Genomic DNA, 6,658 nt, shown 5'->3' with positions numbered 1-6,658 from the left:
CCCTTTGCAGGCCTCAGTTTCCCCTTCTGTCAACCGGGAGATCACACTGGATGAACTCAGCCCTCTGCCAGTGCTCCTTTTTTCTTTTCTTCCTTCCTTCCTTCCTTCCTTCCTTCCTTCCTTCCTTCCTTCCTTCCTTCCTTCCTTTCTTTCTTTCTTTCTTTCTTTCTTTCTTTCTTTCTTTCTTTCTTTTTTTCAAGACAGGGTTTCTCTGTGTAGCCCTGGCTGTCCTGGAACTCACTCTGTAGACCGGGCTGGCCTCGAACTCAGCAATCTGCCTGCCTCTGCCTCCCAAGTGCTGGGATTAAAGGCGTGCACCACCACTGCTTTTTAAGGAGGATTTGTGGAGGTTGGCAGTCATTCTGTTGCCCTTGGTTGCTTACATGGGATCCTGGGAGTGTGTCCCTGGTTCTAGCTTTGGTTGTCCCAATCCCTGGATATCTGACTGGAGACATGAGCCTTCCCAATCATGAGACCAAGGCAGCAACATAAGGGTGGGAGGCAGTGTTTGGGGACTGTTGACCTGCCCAGAATTAGTACAGCTGTGTGTGGCCCGTGGACTCTGGAGACCCAACATACCCTCTCCTTTCCCAGTAGCACAGATCTGCAGGTAACTCCCAAACTAAAGAACTTTACCAAGGGTCTACAACTGAGTTTGCAATGCAAGACTTTCTTTCCTCCTACCAGTAGTTGGTATGAATAGCAGTTATCCAGGAGAAGTGTTTCTGTTTCTGACAGATACATAGTTTGGATATCAAAGGTCTCCCAAAGACCTATGTGTTCCCAGGTGGTGCTGTTTGGCCAGGGCACAACCTTTGGGAGGTGAGGCTGTGTGTATGTGTGTGTGTGTGTGTGTGTGTGTGTGTTTAGGTTGCTACAAGTATCCCCTCTACCCTAATTTCATCTCTGTTACTGTGATAAGACACTGACCAAAAGCAGCTTGGGGTGGAAAGGATTTATTTTGGTCTATACTTCCAGGTCACAGTCCATTACTGAGGGAGGTCATGGCAGGAACTCAAGACAGAAACCATGAAGGAGTGCTGCTTATTAGTTTAATCATTCATATTTATTTATTTACTTATAGACCAGATCTCACTCCGTAGCACCAGTTGGTCTGGAACTTGATATGTAGAGCAGGTAGGTCCCAAACTCAGAGATTTTCCTGCCTCTGGAATGCTGGGATTAAAACCATGAACCCACAGCAAGAGTAGAAAAGACCCTATAGAATCCTCAAGCTATCAGCTCTTCTCCATTGGTTCCTTAAAGTTCCTCATGGTGTCAGGTGTTTCTGAGCCCCAGTCACAGCCTTTTATCACACTCAGTGTCTGGAACCAGGCCTGGTCAGTGGTAGGGATGTTTCCGGTAAGGCCAGGTTCCAGGGCTCTAAGAAAGTTAGCTAGGCCCGGCTCATCCTAAACTCACTGATGTAAGAAGAGTCTGGGCATGCAAATGCCACCAGAGACCAACAGCTGCCACCTCCCCATGGTGTAAAGAAGGAAGCCTGAATCTCAGAGTGTAAATTCCCCAAGCTCACACAGAGACAAGGGGCAGAACCTGAATAGAGTAGGAAGTCTCCTTATAATACTTCCTTTCCACCTAATGATATCTGTCTTTCACTTTTGCCTGTGGTGAATTTAAAGTATGCTTGCAAGTTCTCTGCCATCCTTTTGTGAATATCTGAGTCCGATTCCCCTTCCTCTGAATGTGTGCTGAGCTTAAGATCTTTTCTCTAATGAACAGAAGTAGAGAGGGTGATGCTCTGAGATCCTTAAAAGGCTGTGCACAAAAATGAGATGCTTTCTTCACTCAAAAGACACCAGCCACCATGCTGTTAGGAAGCACAAGTAATACAGGTGTCACGTGAGGGTGTTCTGGCTGAGATCTCCCAGTAGACCCTCAGTCAACCCAGATAATCAATACAGGTAGTAAACTGAAGCTATAGAAGATTCAGCCCCTAGCCTCTGACTCTTACACCCAAGATCTCAGGCTTGGAACAGAGACAAATCAACAATATAGACCCTGCCTGAATTTTACAGAAATAGAAATAAAAAGTGATCCTATTTTAAAAAGCAGGTAAGTTTGTGACATAGCATCAGAATTATTACTGCAGATTTCCTAAAATGAAATGGATTTGGGGGTATTCATAATGCATGCAAAATAGACTCAGAATATTCACTCAGACCTTCAAACAAGAAGATGTGAACAAGAGTGATGTGTTCTTAGTCCTAACAGACCTTAGGGTTTTCTAATCGAGGAGAAGGCTGGGCACGATTCCAATGAAGTCCTCTGCCAGAGAGTAGACAACTGTGAGAGTGTATAGCTAGAGTTACTTCTCAGTGAGATGGAAGCTGGGGAAAGAAGAAAAGAGTTACAAACCTGTATGGTCTAGGCTGGGCATTGATTGGCTTGTGTGTGTAGAAGTGGGAGGAGTTATGCCCAGCAAGGGATATGCAAAAAACAATGGAGAACCTGGAGGATGTGTTTCATTTGGTCTCAGACAAAGACCCAGAGAGGACAAGGGTCTTGTCTATTGTTACACAGCTTGGGAAGTGGGATCACATCCTGGGTTCTTTGTCAAACCTTCCCAGGAATCCTCCAACCTTGTGTCCCGAGAACAACATTTATAAGAGACACTTGAGTCCCACTTATTTTGGCTCTAAGTGGTTATGACCGTGATCCTCTTTGTTAGCCAAATAAAATCTCTGGAAGTAGGGGTGGGGTGTGTTGCATAGTTGAAGAGTGTTTGTCTAGCATGCATGGAATCTTGAGTTCTATTAGGTTTTATTCATTGCATAAAACAGTTGTGGTCGTGCACACCAGCCCTGGGGAGGTGGAGGCAGGAGGACCAAAAGTTCAAGATCTTCCTCGGATATATAGTGAACTCACGGTCAGTCTTGGTTACATAAGACTCTATCTCAAAACAAGACTCTGGCTGAAGGTAAGGTGGATGTAATTTCCATGTTACAGATGATTGCACAAATTGTGTCTCTAGTAGAGGAGCTGGCACGCCAGGGTTGGGTACCTGTGATTTTGATGATGAAGATGAAGTTCATATTATATACACCACAATTGTTATCACATTCTAGACTACAGCTCTAGAGTTGAATGTGAAGTGTCTTAGGGCACTAATTCTCAAATCAGTCTACTTTGATTAATCTTCTTCTTCTTCTTCTTCTTCTTCTTCTTCTTCTTCTTCTTCTTCTTCTTCTTCTTCTTCCTCTTCCTCTTCCTCTTCCTCTTCCTCTTCCTCTTCCTCTTCCTCTTCCTCTTCCTCTTCCTCTTCCTCTTCCTCTTCTTCTTCTTCTTCTTCTTCTTCTTCTCCCCACCCTCTCTCTCTGACAGAGTCTCACTATGTAACCTTGGCTGGCCTGGAACTTGATATGTAGACCACGCTGGTCTCAATCCCCAGAAATCTGCCTGTCTCTGCCTCCCCAGCGCTGTGATCAGAGGCATGCACTACCACCCTGACCCTCATTTTCTATTTTTGTGACAATAAACCTAGATTCAGAGTCCCAGAGAGAAAAGTCTGGCTTAGCTTGGGTTCTGAGCCTATCCTGTGTCTGGAGGACAGTAGTACAATTTTATAGCTGTACAATGTTATAGCTATTACCATTGTAGAGAAATTTTAATCCAGCAACATGGCTGCTCTGGCTGGAATACAGACACACTCTTAGTCCACACCTTTAATCCCAGACAATGTAGGTAAGGTTAGTTTGCAGAAGAGAGCAGCCATGTTTGAAAGTTTGAGAGGCAGACAAAGTGACGAATAAGAGAAAGATTTGACAGAACGAGTCACAGATAGGATACGCTCAATTCTCACAAGAACAGACAGGAAAGGGAGGCTATTTAAGGGCAGTGCAGGGAGAGAGGCTCGGGTCAGTTCTGTTCAGTCAGTTGGAAGTCAGAGCAGTGCAGTGGAGTTGAGTTTGTGTGTGAATTCATGCAGTGCAGTGCAGTGTAGGTCAGCAGAGGCAGCTGAAAACAGAGAATAAGAAGACACCAGAAGATTAGAACAAATTGCCAGAGTTAGCTTGAGGCCAAGCAGAGCAACTCAATGAGAATCCGAGAGAAGCCAGATTGAATCAGTCCTCTTGGAGAAGAGTTTGAGCCAGAAGAGCTGAGTTGAATCAGCCATCCAGAGTTCAGAAAGAATGAGTAAGGGTGAGTTTATTCAGCAGTAAGCCTCCGAGACGACAATTACATCAGGTGAGTAAGAGTTACTTTGACAGACTATAGATATTGGAGCCCTAAAAGTGATGGGGTGCATCTGGAAAAGAGAGGTGAGGAAGTGCACGGGCATAGACGAGGTTTATAATTGATTGGCACTCCATATGCACGCTATCTACTATGGAACGACAAACCATATGAGGGTCTTTAAACTTAACCCTAAATAAAGTTCGAAAGCTAGAGCCCCAATCTCAGTAGCTTCATCCTATGTGTCTAGTATCCATATCTCAGAGCCACTGTGGTGGAAGAGCAAAGGCTACAGAACCTTTCCATTACCACAGAGACTCCAGCGCTCTTCAGTTTCCACTTAGAAGTCAAGTTCTCTTTCTTTTGTCTGCTCCCCTACTCGTACTTTGAGAATCACATAGACCTGATTTATTCTCAGATTCACTATAGAGCCATGGCTGACCTTGAACTCCAAATCTCTCTGCCTCCAACTGCTGAGTGCTGGGGTTACAAGGCATGTGCCACCACACCCAGTAACTTCTTTTTTTTTTCCCTCACCTCATTAATTATGAATACGGGCACAACAAAAGCTGTGAGTGATGTTCTTTACTCACTTATGCACCGAGCCTATGCAAAGTGTCTATGTCTAGCATCAAGCATGACCACGGTCTCCAGGAACACCTGGGAGGAGCCTCAGAGCTCCTTGGATAAAGTAGATCTCAGATTAGACTCCCCCAGGGAGCTCTCAAAATTACTGATAACTGGGCCCCAGCCAGCAGCAGAATGTGAAAAAAAATTGGTTGGGACTGGGTTGGTACCCAGAATCTGGAAACACTTGAGCATGATGCTGCTGTACAGATGAACTCTGGCCTGACCAGCGACATGCTATGCATCTGCGTCCCTCCTGAGTACTCTAAAATTTTAATTATTATTACTGGATGTATGTGTTATATCTGCTGCCTCAGAGGCCGGAAGAAAGCATCAGCTCATCTGAAACTGGAGTTTCAGATGATCGTGAGCTGCCATGTGGGTGTTGGGAATTGAGTTGTGAGCTGCCATGTACCCACCTGCGACTCAAACCCGGGTCCTCCGAAAGAGAAGCCAGTGCTTTTGACCACTGAGCCATCTCTGCAGCCTCTTCTTGGGGTTCTTAAGAGGAACTCAAGAGAGTCCTCTGTGGATTTGGCATCTGCCTGAATTGAAAGCAGAATTCTTAGAGAACAAATGTACCCTTCCTCTATCTAACTGGAATCTAATCTATTTTATAATGAAGTAGCAAGAAAGCTTCTTGCTTTGGGGTCTACTTCAATTACTTTTTCTCAAAGTGTTTCTGTGGTTTGCTCATTACCGAACTAAGTGGGAGATATCTCTATAAAAATAACCACGAAACACACTGTACAGGGCTTCACACATAGCTTCCAATAGCCACAGGGCAGGCTTGCAAGGCAAGTACAGCTGTCACCAGCTTCCGGACAAGCAGACAGAGTCACAAGTGCTGAGGATTCGAACTTGTCCAAGTTTGAGCAGCTGGGATTCCCTGACCAGGGTTTCCCTTTTTTCTCTCACTATCCCATAGCCGAGAGTGTGAGCTAGAATAGCAGTTTCAATCTGCACTCCTGGGGAGAAGTCTCTGGTTAGGTGAGGTGCAGCCCCTGTTGTGTGTGTCAGCGGAAGTCCCAATGCTGAGGCAATCTGGACAGTTGTCACCTGTTCTTAGCGAGAGTCTGAGGATCCCAGAAGGAGGGGGTATTTGGGGGTGTGTGGGGTGAGAGATTAGGAGTGGAGTTATTTAAGTTGGTGAATTCCTTCCTCTTAGGGACTTGGGAGAGGCAGCTGAGAACACTGCTGCTCCTGGAGCGGTTTAGCCCTAGGCACACAGTAGTTAGGGTGACTGCCTGGTGAACGCATTGTCTATTCTTGGCTTGGATTTCTGGGAGATGGTAGAGTGTCTGTCTGTCATCATGTATCTTTGCAATTTGAGCCCTACCCAGGAGCTTAACTTCCTGGGCAGCCTGGCCTGGCCTCCAGGGGCCCAGGAGAGACAGGACACATTGTGTTTCACTCCAAAGGACACTATCCCCTGCTGTCTTCTGAGGACCACCTCATACAATGATAGACGATCTATACCTTAGATGAAGGGAAGTGACAGACTAAGAATGGATGAGGTCTTGCCTGCCTGTCATTTAACAGGCCTACATTAGGAGCAAAGCAATGGCTAGGCGATAGTGAGTGATGTCACTGCTGGACGAAGTCACCTTTACAAAGCTTCCTGTCCAGCTCTAGGTTCACAGATGGGAGCCGAGGCTCGGCTCAGCAAGGTGGTATGTTGTGCTTAGGGTTGCACAGACAAATAGGGTAGAAAGCCAGGCACTACAGGACAGACCTGTTTCAGCATTTGGAGGCAGGAGGATTTGGAGTTCAAGGTCATTCTTAGCTGCCGAGTAAGTTCAGAGCCATCCTGGATGCCATTAGACCATGTCTCAAG

Source organism: Mus musculus, chromosome 12 (genome assembly GCF_000001635.26).
Source record: "Mus musculus strain C57BL/6J chromosome 12, GRCm38.p6 C57BL/6J".
Classification (NCBI taxonomy): Eukaryota; Metazoa; Chordata; class Mammalia; order Rodentia; family Muridae; genus Mus; species Mus musculus.
The sequence above is the reverse complement of the archived record's forward strand: the minus strand, read 5'-3'. Positions refer to the sequence as shown.